The following is a 10,478-nucleotide window of genomic DNA, read 5'->3' on the forward strand; positions in this document are numbered from 1 at the left end:
CTGAGCCATTTAGATGACTCGATAATTCATTTCCGACACATCCGATCTCCCGCCTGATCATTTCGCGCTCGATTCCGCATTGAGGACAATGCAAAAAGATAAGTAAAACGAGCGGAAGATAACAAAATTGCCTGCGGAATCGAGCGGCAAAACGATTGAGTGGGAGAATCAAGCGGCGAAATCGAGCCGTGTATGCGCAGCATTAGTCTTTCTAAACAATCTATTTAATTACCACAGCTTAGAAGAACTTCAAGAAACTTTACACATGCCAGGCTTTGTGATGTTCACCTCCAGCAAATACACATCTGAAAAACAGGAACCCAAAAGGTTAAAAACACAGCCTAGGGTATTCAGGGGAAGCCTTGTTTGTTCCTATCCCTCTGCTGCTGGCTTGGGGTAGATCTCACTGCTTCTGCTGAGTCTCCATTAACATCACACAGTCCCTCTCTCTTATCGCTCTCTTATCACCTCTTCAAAGCAGGCAGTATGTTCCATGCCATTACCACCTGCTCTAACCTTTATGAATTGACATTTACTGACATTGTATTTATTCTTTTCCGGTTCAGAGTTCACCTCCTGACTAACGTGAAAATCACAATCGCTCTGTAAAAGCGATTGGAGAAGTGCTTTTCTAAGCGCAAAGCTCAGAGAAAAGCGCTTTGAAAAAAAAGCCCACCAAATCGCTCAGCGCTTGTGATTGCGCTAGCGTTTTGTAATGTGAACAAGGCCTAGAGGTTATTCAGCTGCCAGCTATTGCTGTTGACCGAATGATGCTGTTTTTATAGTAATTTGAGCTCAGTCTTTTGATGACAGCCAAATTACTGTCTGAGCGCCGCTATAGCCATAGCTCCCAACTGTCCCTTTTTTGGAGGGAGAGTCCCTCTTTGGAGACCCTGTCCCTCTTTCCTCCTCACATGTCCCTCTTTCATGACTTTGTCCCTCTTTATATGTAAATATATGTCTTTCTCTATTACAAAATGTTTTTGATTGACTTTAAACTTTATTCCCGTCCTTTAACCTCTTAAGGACTGCAGTGCTAAACCCCCCTAGTGACCAGGCCATTTTTAGTCAAATTGGCCACTGCAGCTTTAAGGCCAAGCTGCAGGGCCGCACAACATAGCACACAAGTGATTCCCCCCTCCCCATTTTCTCCCCACCAACAGAGCTCTCTGTTGGTGGGGTCTGATCGCTCCCCCCATGTTTATTTTTTTTTGTGATAAATATTATTGTTGGTGCTTTCAAATAAAAAAACCCTGTTTCTTTAAATGTTCTCCTTCCCTCCCTCCCTCCCCACAGCCAGCCAATCATAGCGATCAGCTCTCATAGGCTTCACCCTATGAGAGCCGATCGCTCTCTTGTCCCCCAGGGGGACAGCCGTGTCACACGGCTGTCCCCAGTACAGCACTGCTGCTGATCGCAGTGCTGTACCATATAAATAGACGGCGATCACGCCGTCTAACAGTCTCCCGAGCGGCAATAGCCGCTCAGAGACTGAAGGCGGGCGGAGCTCTGCCCCCCAAGCAGGAGATGTGCGCGCGATCTCCTGCAAAACAGAGCCCCAGGACTTTATGCCAATTGGTGTTAGGCGGTCCTGGGGCTGCCGCCGGCGTGTCGCGGTCGGCAAAAGATTAACTTGATATATTACTAATTTTAAAATGTTAATATGAAGGAAAATGAAGCAGGATAGAAAGGACCAGTGTGGTTTGAATTATAAAACAACATATTTCTCTTATGAAATCTTTATGGTATGCGTGACTAGGGGTGTGACTGGGGCGTGATCAGGGGTGTGGCAGGGGCGTGGTTTAAGTGTCCCTCTTTCTCATCTCAAAAAGTTGGGAGGTATGGCTATAGCTGTAATTCCTATTACGGCCTATGGTGGCCAATGGTGCACCCTAAATTCCAGAGCCCTTTTGCCTGTCTCAACTTCTGGCTACTTAATGATAAGGAGCACATGTAGCTACCTATGGCAGACAAGGGAAATAAGGGAGAGGTGACAGCTGGGCCAGCCAGCACACTTGTGGTGTGGTCCGGCAGGTATTTGTCGGTTTGTGGAGGACAAAATCTGAATAATTTTGGCAGTACTTTTTTTACTCGCATTTAAAAAAAAACCGATGAAAAGTTTTTTTTAAGTTGAAAATGTATTTCCTAGGAGAAAACTTAGGAGAAAAAGTGAATTGAATAAGGGCCATAATGCACAGAATACTGTGTATCTTTAGCGGTTGGCATCGTACGTCTTTAGCGTTCGGCAGCCTGCGATGACAGCTTCTCTTGACAGCGTCGCAGGGGAGGGAGGTCAGTAATTGGCTCATATTCCAGCTGCCATGTTCGGCGTCAGTCTGATTCCCGCCGCTTCCCATCGCTCCTCATCCGAGTTGTCTGACTTTTCCCGGTCCCGGCGTGGAATCTGGCAAACAGATGGCGCCGGGCGTACTTAGCTTCAGATAAACTGGCGTTTCAGCAGTAGCACAAATAATTCTATGAACGATAATGCCACACGCTAATCAGTTCAGTATAACAGGAGCGGTCTCCGGGGGGCTGTACACTGCAGGCAGATACCCCATAAATTACAATACACATCACAAGGCGTACACTCAGCTGCACCGTCTACCCGCGCGGCAAGCATTAAACCGTCATCTCCCTGATCCACCGATCGCATTACGCTCAGCGCAAAATAACCCCCTTTCCAAGCATGCCGACGGATCCAGCAAAGACGAAGGTGACTGCGATGGAGAGAAGGGCACAGGGCCCAATCCCAGCTGACAGAGGAAGCCTTAAAGTGAACTGGAGGTAAGCGTTATATGGAGGCTGCCATATTTATTTCCTTTTAAGCAATACCAGTTGCCTGACTGTCCTACTGATCCTCTGCCTCTAATACTTTTAGCCCATTGTAAAATCTTTTCTCGCCTTGATATACATTATGACAGCTATCACATGGAGACATTTTTACTGCTGGCAGGTGATGTCAGTGGAAGGAGATGCTGCTTGCTTTTTTGGCAGTTGTAAACAGCTGTTCTTTCCCACAATGCAATAAGGCTCCCACAGTGTGATATCAGAACCATGGTCCTGACATCACACTGTGGGAGGGGTTTCACCACAATATCAGCCATACAGAGCCCCCTGATGATCCATTTGTGAAAATGTAAAGATTTCTTGTGGGAAAGGGGGTATCAGCTACTGATTGGGATGAAGTTAAATTCTTGGTTAAGGTTTCTCTTTAACTACTAGCCGACCGCTCCACACCAATTGGCATGAACGTAGCGGCAGCCCCAGGACCTCTCCACGCCGATTGGCATGAACGCGGCTGCAGCCCCAGGACCTCTCCACGCCGCTTTCTATGGGGCTAGCAGGAGATCAGGCGCACCGATGCGTGCATCTCTGCTTAGAAGGCTACACTCCACTCCGCCTTCAGTCTCCCAGCGGTGATTGCCGCTCGGAGACTGTTAAACGGTGAAACCGCCGTCTGATTAGGCTGTACAGCGCTGCGATCTAAGTACTGTGACACGGCTGTCCCCCTGGGTGACGCAGGAGCGATCCATTGTGATAGGCTGACTCTGGGATGGAGGGAGGGGGAAAACAAACATTAAAATTTTTTTTTTTTTTTTAAATATTTATAAAAAAGAAATAAACAATCCTGGGGGGGCCATCGGACCCCACCAACAGAAAGCTCTGTTGGTGGGGAGAAAAGGGGGGGGATCACTTGTGTGCTGAGTTGTGTGGTCCTGCAGCAAGTCCTTAAAGCTGCAGTGGGCCTAATTAGGGAAAAATGGCCTGGTCTTTAGGGGGGTTTAACACCGCGGTCCTCAAGTGGTTAAACATCAGTTATGCAAGTGACAGTTTCTGTCCGGGTGGGACTATAGCAACCCTCACTGATAAGGAATTACAGCCATAAAACACTTTCCTTGCAGAAAATGGCTTCTGAGAGCAGGAAAGAGATAAAAAAGGGTCAATAGTTTATAGATTTCAGCTCTGACATAGGTCAATGCGGGTGTCATTGAGCAGAGACAACGAAACAGCAAAAACGTAAAAAGTAGATTTATACATAAAATGGGGGGATATCTAAAAGAAAAAAAGTAATTTTTAGGAGAAAGAGGATAATGTTCATCCAAACGCAAACATTCAACCTTTCAATTTAATAATTGCGATGGGATTGGAGAGGGTTGATGTTTCCAATTGACCAAAAATGATTGGATTGTTTAAATTTTCAATCCCATTCAGGTTGCTCAAAAATTTCTTGTGATTGCAATTATCAGATCAGAAGGTCAACCATGAGCTAAAATTGCACCATTAATGGGCACCTTTAGGCCTAGGACCGGCCAATGCTCGGTCAGCAGCGGTTTATGCTTTTCAGGTGTCCACAGCGATTCCAGAAAACGCCATCCGGAGCCTCCATAGATTTATGTAGTCAAAGCTCAACAAAGGCATCAAAAAGGATAAAATACACACATTTTTTTTTCAAAAAGGAGGTAATATTATTTATATAGCACTGACATCTTCCGCAGCGCTGTACAGAGTATATTGTCCTGTCACATAACTGTCCCTCAGTGGGGCTCACAATCTAGTCCTTACCATAGTCATATGTATGTATCGTGTAACGTATATATTGTAGTCTAGGGCCAATTTAGGGGGAAGCCAATTAACTTAGCTGTCTGTTTTTAGGATGTTGGAGGAAACTGGAGTGCCCGGAGGAAACCCACACACAGGGCCGTTTCTTGCCCCGTTCAGCCGGTTCTGCTGAACGGGGCGCCGATGAGTGACAGATTGGGGGGCGCCAGGCCGTCCCTGTGGCCGCCGCCACTGCTCCCCCTCCCTCCCTCCTGGCGCCTCACTCAGACCTCGATCAGGCGGCGACCAATCGTGCGGGCGCTAGGACCCAGCGCCCGCACTATGCGGAAGTGACATCACTTCCGCATATAGAGCGGTTGCATCCGGCGCCCGCCGGTACTGGTCGGGTCGCCGCTGATCCTGAGGTCTGCAAGGTAAGGGGGGAGCGGGAGCGGCGGCTGGGGGCTCCCTGTCACTTACTGCTCAAACGGGCTCCCTGTCACTCACTTCCTAAAGGTACTCCCTGTCACTCACTTCCTAAAGGTGCTCCCTGTCACTCACTTCCTAAAGGTACTCCCTGTCACTCACTTCCTAAAGGGGCTCCCTGTCACTCACTTCCTAAAGGGGCTCCCTGTCACTCACTTCCTAAAGGGGCTCCCTGTCACTCACTTCCTAAAGGTACTCCCTGTCACTCACTTCCTAAAGGGGCTCCCTGTCACTCACTTCCTAAAGGTACTCCCTGTCACTCACTTCCTAAAGGGGCTCCCTGTCACTCACTTCCTAAAGGGGCTCCCTGTCACTCACTTCCTAAAGGTACTCCCTGTCACTCACTTCCTAAAGGGGCTCCCTGTCACTCACTTCCTAAAGGTACTCCCTGTCACTCACTTCCTAAAGGGGCTCCCTGTCACTCACTTCCTAAAGGGGCTCCCTGTCACTCACTTCCTAAAGGTACTCCCTGTCACTCACTTCCTAAAGGGGCTCCCTGTCACTCACTCACTTCCTAAAGGGGCTCCCTGTCACTCACTCACTTCCTAAAGGGGCTCCCTGTCACTCACTCACTTCCTAAAGGGGCTCCCTGTCACTCACTCACTTCCTAAAGGGGCTCCCTGTCACTCACTCACTTCCTAAAGGGGCTCCCTGTCACTCACTCACTTCCTAAAGGAGCTCCCTGTCACTCACTCACTTCCTAAAGGGGCTCCCAGTCACTCACTCACTTCCTAAAGGGGCTCCCTGTCACTCACTCACTTCCTAAAGGGGCTCCCTGTCACTCACTCACTTCCTAAAGGGGCTCCCTGTCACTCACTGCCTAAAGGGGCTCCCTGTCACTCACTGCCTAAAGGGGCTCCCTGTCACTCACTGCCTAAAGGGGCTCCCTGTCACTCACTGCCTAAAGGGGCTCCCTGTCACTCACTGCCTAAAGGGGGTCCAGGCTGGCTACATGTACTGGGGAAACTGGCTGTTTGTCATTATGTGCATTTACTGGTGAAAAGCTGTCTCTTATTATGTGCATTTACTGGTGAAAAGCAGTCTCTTATTATGTGCATTTACTGGTGAAAAGCAGTCTCTTATTATGTGCATTTACTGGTAAAAAGCAGTCTCTTATTATGTGCATTTACTGGTAAAAAGCAGTCTCTTATTATGTGCATTTACTGGTGAAAAGCTGTCTCTTATGTGCATTTACTGGTGAAAAGCGGTCTCTTATGTGCATTTACTGGTGAAAAGCGGTCTCTTATGTGCATTTACTGGTGAAAAGCGGTCTCTTATTATGTGCATTTACTGGTGAAACGCTGTCTCTTATGTGCATTTAGTGGGGAAATTTTGTCAGTAAAAATAATCTTTTGTCAGTAAATTTTTAGGTATTTGTCAGTAAAAAATAACGTGAAAGGTTGGCAACACTGGCAGGCTGCGCGGCGCAACGGGAAAGATACAGGCAGCCCACCTCACGCTTGGGCTTGGCGGGGGGAGGAGCCGACGACAGCGAGCGAGAGTACGGTGGCCGCAGGCAGCCATAAATACGCAGTGTGTGACTGCGTCGCACTCGCAGAGCCTCTCAACCTGAGTCAGTCCAGAGACTAGCAGACTGCCAGGCAGTCAAAGCCAGCCAGGAGCAAGCCCATGGAAGAGGGGTAGGAATGGGGTACCACATGCATGCGTAAAGAGGTGGAAGGTGTGGGTGTGATTAGGCAGGACATGGGTGTGGTTATGTGGTTGGGCGCGGTTAATTTAACCACTCCCATAGGCGCCAGAGAAAATCTTGCTGCCAGGTGCCAGGCACCCCAGGCTCACCCCTGTGTGCAGCAGCAGTGTGCGGCGGAGCCCAGCCCCAGAAGGTGGAGTCTTTTTGGCCAGTTGGACTCGGGCTCCTCGCTGCCACTGCTGCTAGTGGGTGCCTTGGCCCTTGCTGCCGCTGCCCGCTAGCACCTCCATGGTCCCCTGCCCGGACCCCCACCGTTCCTGGCCCGGCGCCTTCTTCCAGTTCCACCTGCCATGAGATGGACCTCATGGTAAGTAGGCAGTAAGGCAGGCAGTCTATGTACAGCACTGCCTCTCTCTTTCTGATGTGGCTGCTGGGGGAGGGGGGCGCTCTTTTTGCCCTGGGCTGGTGGTCAGAACCCACCATGGTGATGGTCTAACAGTGTGACTCCCTGGCTGGGGGTAGGGGGGCACTCTTTTTGCCCTGGGCTGGTGGTCAGAGTCTAACCACCAACCAGCCCAGGGCAAAAAGAGTACCCCCCTTCCCCAGCCAGGGAGTCACAGTCAGACCATGGTGGGCTCTGACCACCAGCCCAGGGCAAAAAGAGCACCCCCCCTACCACCCACAGCCAGGGAGTCAAAGTCAGACCATGGTGGTCTGACGGTCAAACCACCATGGTCTGACTGTGACTCCCTGGCTAGGGGGGGAGAGGGTCACACTTTTTTTCCCTGGACAGGTGGTCAGACCACCATACTGTGACTCCCTGGCTAGGGGGCGGAGGGGGTCACTCTTTTTTTCCCTGGGCAGGTGGTCAGACGCAGAGTAAAAAAATTAAAAATAAAATAAAAATGGTGAGTTGGTTTCAAGAAGCCTTTTGACATGATTTCACTTAGCAGCTTTGATTGGGGGGGGGGGGGGGGGGGGGGGCAATTTTTTTGACTCTCGAACTGGGTGAAATTTAGCCTAGAAACTGCCCTGCCCACACAGACATATGGAGAACATACAAACTCCTTGCAGATAGTGTCCTGGCTGGGATCCAAACCAGGGAGGGATCCAGCATTGCAAGGCAAGAGAGCTAACCACTACACCACCATGCTGCTTTTGGTGGACTTACCCCCTATATAAAGACTTCAGCAAGCATTAGGCTGCTTCCACACAGGGATGTTACAGGCGCACGTTAGTGCAGCCTGTAACGCTCCCCCAACGCACAGCAATGCAACTGCAATGAGCTGTTCACAGTACCCACGTTGCGTTACATGTAACGCTGCACATTCTCCCGAAAGTGCAGCATGCTACGGCGTTACAGCGGCTTAAGCCGCGTTAGACTGTTTGCACATGCTCAGTCATGTTGGGGAGGAGCGGAGAGCGGCCAGGCACATGGCTAATTAATATTCACTGCACGTTGTGGCAGGGGTGCCTCTAGTCATTTTGTCACTCCAGGCGAGAAAACCTGTGGCGCCCCCCCCCACGCCCCTCCTACCCAGGAAAATAATCATAATGCAGCATCGTTTCACCAGAAAATAATCATAATGCGGCAGTGTTTCATCAGAAAATAATAGTAATTAGCGTAATTCAGAATCGTAATTCACCAGAAAATAATCGTAATGTGGCAGTGTTTCACCAGAAAATACACTTATTGCAGCAGCAGTTCACCGGAAAATATTCGTAAGGTGGCAGCGTTTCACCAGAAAATACACTTATTGCAGCAGCATTTCACCAGAAATTAATCATAGGGCAGCAGCGTTTCACCAGAAAATAATCGTAATGCGGAAGCGTTTCACCAGAAAATACACGTAATCCGAGCAGAGGGAAAGAGTAGAGAGGGAGAGGCAGCATAAGATGTAAGAGCGGGGTAGAGGAACAGAGAGGGGGAGGGATAGACAGCATAAGATGGAAGAGGGTGCAGAGAAACAGAGGGGAGAGGGAGAGACAGCATAAGATGGAAGAGAGTGCAGAGGAACAGAGAGGGGTAGAGATAGCATAAGATGGAAGAGGGGGCAAAGGAACAGAGAGGGGAGAGGGAGAGACAGCACAGCACTAAAGCACAGGTTTACAGCTTTACCAGCCTACAGCCTAACCAGCTTTCAAAGAAAACTCTAGTATCAAAAGAGCAGGGCACATTCTAGCAGTTATAACAGTACTGGGAGTCTGCACACAGGACAGGAAGTGTTCTTAGCAGCCTGCCTGCATACCTTGTCTTCTGCCTGTGCATGCAGCTTATCATCTCTGGAGTAGTGATGGGTCGTTCGCGAACGAGCCGGCTCTAAGAGCCGGCTCTTTGCTGCGAACGACAAGAGCCGGTTCTCAGTTTTGAAAGAGCCGATGCCTCAGCCGCCCCACAGAGCTCTGCTTTGCTCTGCAATAAAGGGCGCTGAGGCATGTTGGGAGATGTAGTCCTCCTCTTGCAGCTTGTAGGAGTGTATGGGGCGGAGCAGAGCAGTAGAAGGAGGGATTGCCCCAGTCAGAGAAGCAGTCTTGAATTGTCATGGAGACGGGGGCAGGGCTTTTACTCCGATTCTGAGTGGTGTTTAGTGATATTTAATGAAGAGCCGATTCAGAGCCGTAAGAGCCGGCTCTTTAATGGGAGCCGATTCAGAAGAGCCGATTCTCTGAAAAGAGCCGGAATTCCCATCACTACTCTGGAGCAGAAACTTCCCTTCTCCCGGGCTGTGTTGCTGTCTTGTGCGGGGGGGCGGGGCTCCAACACGGACACATCACATTCTTCTCTCTGTGACTGCATCTGTCCCCTGGCTGTCTCGCTCCAGTGTCTGTGTGCAGCCAGTGACACAGGTGGGGGGTCAGACTGTCGGGGGCATAAGCTGGCTGGCCGCTGGCTCCTGGTTTGACTGGCGTGGGGCGGAGTTAAAGGCTGGGCCACACGAGGTAAACACTTTACCTGTGTGGCTACTGAGAAGAAGGGGCACGGCTTTTAAGAAGGAGCCTGGCAGAGAAGAGCAGTATTGATTGCTCTATTGGCTGGGGAGAAGTGGAGGTGGAGGCACTGCTGAGCACATGGTAGCGTGCCGAGCACCGGGGACGGAGTCGGGAGGTAATATAATATTAAAAAAAAAAAAAAAAAAGTCACGGTAGCAGAGGTGGGGGAATGCGTCTCACCACCTCATGGCGCCTCACCACCTCATGGCGCCCCAGGCAACCGCCTATACTTGCCTGGTGGGTGAGACGCCCCTGCGTTGTGGCGTGCAGTGTTTACTTCCTGGTGCGGCCGCTCTGTGCGGGGATTGACCGGCGGGACCACGTAATGCCGCATGCGTCCAAGAGAACACATCACGGACGCCAGAGTGAGCTGCACAACGCGGCTCACTCCGACGTCCACATCGAAGAGCACCAGGCCTTGCATTAGGTGCACGTTATGCGACCTTAACGTAGCACCTAACGCAACGTCTTGGTGTGCAAGTAGCCTTAGTGTGCAACAAAACAATTGTTATTGGACAATAATTTACTCTTGAATTTCACCGCCTTTTAGAGCATTACCTGTGTACCTCCCCCCCCCCCCCCCCCCCCCATAGCAGCCCAGCCACCCAACTTCGTTTGGCAACTGCACAGGACGGACAGAGGGGTGCCATCCGTATTCTCCTCCTAATTCAGTCGCTCCTCTCGTCTCTGCCTCTCGTCTCATCAAACGCACGACTTTCTCTTTTCTCCGCACAGCGAGTTCTGGCAGCGTCTCATCTCTCTGGCAGGTTATAAACCAAATTCGGGAACATCTCTCAACAGATCAACA

This window comes from Hyperolius riggenbachi, chromosome 6 (genome assembly GCF_040937935.1).
Source record: "Hyperolius riggenbachi isolate aHypRig1 chromosome 6, aHypRig1.pri, whole genome shotgun sequence".
Lineage (NCBI taxonomy): Eukaryota > Metazoa > Chordata > Amphibia > Anura > Hyperoliidae > Hyperolius > Hyperolius riggenbachi.